The sequence below is a fragment of the Belonocnema kinseyi genome, chromosome 4 (assembly GCF_010883055.1).
Source record: "Belonocnema kinseyi isolate 2016_QV_RU_SX_M_011 chromosome 4, B_treatae_v1, whole genome shotgun sequence".
In the NCBI taxonomy this organism is placed as follows: Eukaryota; Metazoa; Arthropoda; class Insecta; order Hymenoptera; family Cynipidae; genus Belonocnema; species Belonocnema kinseyi.
Window position 1 is genome coordinate 138,295,811 of NC_046660.1, and position 5,439 is coordinate 138,301,249.

A 5,439-nucleotide genomic window follows, 5' to 3' on the forward strand; every position below is an offset into this window, starting at 1 on the left:
GTTTTAAGAAATACTTTTATTTTGATTTCAAATCTGGAAGCTCAGAAAATTTTTCAGTTACTTCGAGTCTCGAAAATGTCTAACTCGCGAACGCAAATCATTTAAACGAAAAATCGAGAAACGCCTTCAAGCCTTTCAGACGTTGTCGATGAGCAAAGGAGTCGAATTTTTTATCTGATCATTCGGAAGAGTGTTTCGTACATCTTTTTCGATAGTTTTTCACAGAGCGGGCCGATTGTTTAGCAACAAAAAATATTTTCGCCCGGCTGTTGATAATGTCCACGTGCTGCTTCCAGCGTACGTGTTTCAGTTTTTAAATAAAATTATTGATTCCAACAAGATAAATTGGTCTCAACACAATTTAACTAATGTAAACCTAATGTAAACCAAACACGTTCTTGGTTGAAAATTCATCTCTAAAACTCTATTGGTTGAAAATTTCGAAACTTATACATATTTGCAGAGATAAAACGAGGAATATTAGCTAATAGTTTAATTTTCAGTCGAAGTTTTAACGATATCTGTCAAATATATGTCACACAATTTATGGAATAAATTAATTAAACTTTTGAATTATAAAATGTACGATTATAGTAACAGCTTATATAAATAGAATGAAATTTATGAAACCTTTCAAAATTCAAGTATGAGACTGTCATATCCTAGAAGGTAAATTAAACTTTGTCAACCTCTCATTCATCTAGATTAAAAAATTTAAAACAAACACAAAAATAAGATTTTACTTTAATTAAAAATGAAACTCCTTGGTTGAAAGTTGAACTACTATTAGGTTTAAAATGAAAATGTGTTGGAATTTCATAATATTTGGTAGAACATTCAACAATTGAGTAGAAATTCATCCATTTCGAAGAAGATTCGTTTTTATTATTTATTGGAAACTAAGCTATTCTTTTCTTATATGTAATTAACTACTTCCTTAAAAATTAATGTAATTTGTTGAGAATTTTTTATTTATAGTAGAAAATTAATTCTGTTTACAAATTCATTTTTTTGTGTCAATTCGTTCTTTTTTGTTACAATTTTTTAATGAAGTTATTGAAATAAATACTTAACCTATTTCTAGTTATTTCTTTTAAACTTTTTTTTGTATAATAGGACAAATGGTATATAACCAGATAACAATTGGTGCGCAGGATACGCGCACTGCGGAGACATGTGCGCGGATTAATCCACACGATGTGCGTTCCGATCAGCACTCAGATGTGCCATCCATGGAATAGCAAACTGTTTGTGTTTAGTGGGAAAAATTTTTTGCGCAAAGTGTCAGCGTTAAAACCCTATATAATAAGTGATACAATAATTTCGCGTTGTTTTTGTGAGGGCTGTGATTCGGGTAGTAGGGCACAGAAAGAGAGAGGTATTAGACGAAAATCCTCAATATCTATACTTGCGGCCTATTGTTTTTATATTCCTACTCTTGTTTTAATGACATCATTCATATAATTGTATACATTATACAAGCATTATCATTGCGTTCGTGACACCAACTGACACTTGACATAACCAAATTTAACCTATAAACACACTCGATACTCTATAGCAGACGATAATTTCTAATTTTATATTTTCACAGAAGGGAAGGTGTAATCTGGGAAGCCATAAAACTCCCGGGACAGGCGATCGCGAACTGACGCCAGTCGAAATACATGGTGTGCGCAGTGATCCCAGATCTGAAACGAGATGTGGTCCAATGCTATGACAGGGCTATGTCCGTGTGAATATAGTAGGAGACGCTGTAAATGACTGAGTTGCGCGCGCAACCCATTTCTCCTCATCTGAATTTGAAAACTCGAAAGTGCACGATTGCCGGTCGGAGCACTTCGGCGATTCTATTTATATATCTATCTGCTAACAGCTAACTGCTTTGAAATAAATTCAGGAGATTGGGATTTTAATATTTCCAGATTTCGATGCTGAAGATTCTCATGATTTGAATAGATCGCGCGCCTCTTGATATACGTATATTTTTAGGTTATGTTATTTCATGTATAAAATATAAATTATATAAATATTAATACTATTATATATAAATATATACGTATATTAATAATGATAATATTATAATTATGTTATACTATAATAGTCTTATTTATATCTTAATCCGCATTTGAAAGAAATTAAAGAAATTGGCGATTTTGGAATTCATCTCGTTTGGATAAAAACTTAATTATTTGATTGAAAAATGAATTATTTTGTTGAAAATAAAACTATATTGTAAAAAAGCCCTCTTTTCTATCAAAAGTTCAACTACTTTTTAAAAATTTTTATTTTTTTTGATTTGAAGGTTCATCTCTTTCGTTGAAAATACATTTTTGAAACTGACAATTAATCAATACCATTTTTGTTTAAGAAATCATGTGTTTTGTTAAAAGTTCATCTTTCTTTGTAGAAATTAAATTGTTTTATGAAAAATTTATACTTTTTGATTAATAATTACATTTTTGGGTTGGATTATCAACTTTAAACATTTTTTGGTTGTAAGTCGTTCTGTTTTAAATGCAACTATATTGTTAAAAACTAAAACCATAATTTTTGGGTGGAAATACACTTTTTGTTTTTAAAATTAAATAATTTCGTTGAAAGTTAATGTATTTTGTTGGAAATTGACCTTGTTTAGTAGAAATTTAATCTTTTTGGTTGAAAATGTATCATTTTTGGTCAAAAATCCAATTGTTTGATTAAAATATCAACTGTACATCTCCTTGGGTTTAAAATTCGATTATTTCACTAACAGTTGAACTACTTTGTAAAAAAATACGTTTTTTTAACAAGGTTTTTTAATTGTGGTTCAAAATTTAACTATTTGCTTGAAAGTTTAACTCTTTTATTGAAAACTCAAATTTTTCGCTTAAAAAATTGAACTTTTTGTAGATAATTCGTCTTTTTTACTTTAAAATTAAATCATTTCTTTAAAAACTTATGTATTTTGTTTAAGATTTGTCTTTTTTTTGTAGATCATCAATTTTCTTCGTCGAAAATTCATCTGATTGGTTGAAAATTTAACAACTTTGCTTAAAATTAATTTTTTTTGTTAAAAATTATTTATCTTTATCTGAAAATGTAACCATTATATGATTGATTAAACATTAATCGTATATATTGGTTAAGTTGGAAAATCGTTTTTTTTATAGAACGTTAATCTTCTTGGTCAAAAATTCACCTTTTCCCTTGAAAATTTAACAATTTTGTTGAAAGTTTGTTTTTTTTCTTGTTCAATTCAATTTTTTAGCACAGTTTTTATCTGGAAATTGTACTATTCCATTTTTGGTTGAAACTTTATCCTGTACATTGTATTAGTTAAAACACCAATTATTTGATAGAAAATTAATTTATTTTGTTGAAAAGTAAACTTTTGGGTTGAAAATTTATTTATGTGTTAATTAGATTTTTTTTAAGATTCATCATTTTAGTTAAAGCCAGAAAACTCAACTGTTTTGTGAAAAATTTTCTGTTTGGATGAGTTCAACAGTTTTTAATAAAAAAATGTAAGTCTTGTTTGTTGAAGATTCATAGTTTTAAATGAAAATTCATCTCCTTCGTTAAAAATTTAAGGATTTAATTGAAACTTCGTTTTTTTTAGTTGAAAATGAAACTTTTTTCTTATACCGTTCGATTTTCAAAATTGTCAATTCGTAAATAAGACTTTTGAGTTTGGATTTATAAATAAAAATGTAAAAATGAATAATATAAAGCGACTTAAAATAAACGAATGCAATTTATAATTTAAAAAGTTTCCAATTAAAAAAGAATTGTGATTAATCCATTTTTATTGATCAAAATGATTCAGTCTTTAACATTAAAAAATTTATTTATTTATTCTTCAATTCAAAGCATTGAAAGTAAGTTTATATTTTTTAACCAGAAGTCCTTGAACTATTCCGTTTAAAAATAAGTTTACACTGTTTTGTAAAAAAATCATCTTTTTGGCTTTGAAATTCAAAAATTAAAAAAAAAAATCCTTATTGACTGAAAAGTCAACTCTTGTGTCAAATTAATATCTTTTTGGATGAGTTCAACAGTTTTTAATTAAAAATTCAAACTTTTTTTGTTGAAGATTTATCATTTTAGTTGAAAATGTAATTCTTTTGTTGGAAATTTGTTATTCTCTTTTTTTTTAGTTGAAAATTAAATTATTTTGATAGTAAGTGAATTTCTAACATTTTCAATTGGCAAACTAAAATTTTTATCTCTAAATAACTATGCAAAAATATTAATCTGGAACAACTTAAAATAAAGACAATGTAACTTTTATTTAAAAAAATTTTTAGTTAAAAATTAATTTAATCGTTCAATTTTTAATGTTACGAACTGGAATTTTTTTGAATTATTATCATTTTGAATCTTAAAAATAAAAGCGTAATTTGTATTTTTTAACCAGAAATCTCAAAAATGTTAAAGTCATAAAAATTTTTAAATGGTAATTTGGTATTTTAAAATAATTTAATTAAAACAATTGTAAAATTAAAAGGTGTTAGAAGTTTGTGTTCTACACGTATGAATTATTGAGCGTTTAAATGAAACATTTCTGAATTAAAAATTTGTCAAGCTTCAGTTTTAAAAGTTTAAAATTCAAAGATTTCCACCCCAAAAAAGTCATTTTCAGATTTCAACATTTGAATTTTATAATTTCATCTTGAATTTTGAATTGGAACAGGAAATTTTTCAAAGCAATTCTATGTATTTCTGAATTGGATCAGAGATTTTTTGAAAAAAAATATAATATAATTCAGATCTGGGACCATTATAAACAACTATTAAAAACTATACAAATTTGAATAGAGTGGTTCGAAATAGAAAGCCTTGAATTGTTAAAATTGTAATAAGCTAAATTTTAAGTTTGAACGCTACAATTTTAATTTAGAATAATATTCAAAATTAATTTAAAACTGGAAATTATTTGAAATAATTTGAAACACGATGTAGATTTTTGCAGATTTTAAAAAAAAGCTTTTGAGAATTGTAAAATATTTAAAAAGAATAACAAAAATTGTTGTGATTGATAAGAAAATTGAAAATGATTTTTTAGTTTGAAAAATTAATTTTAAATGACTATTTGAAAAGATTATAAAAATTAAAAAAAAAGGAATCAGGACGATTTTAAGGCAATTTTTTTATTTTGCAGTTTTTTTAATTTCAGGAAAAAATCTAATTAACACAATAAATAAATTTTCAACCCAAAAGTTTACTTTTCAACAAAATAAATTAATTTTCTATGAAATAATTGGTGTTTTGAATAATACAATGTACAGGATAAAGTTTCAACCAAAAATGAAATAGTAAAATTTCCAGATAAAAACTGTGCTAAAAAATTGAATTGAATGAGAAAAAAAAATTTTTTCAACAAAATTGTTAAATTATCAAGGGAAAAGGTAAATTTTTGACCAAGAAGATTAATGTTCTATAAAAAAAAAACGATTT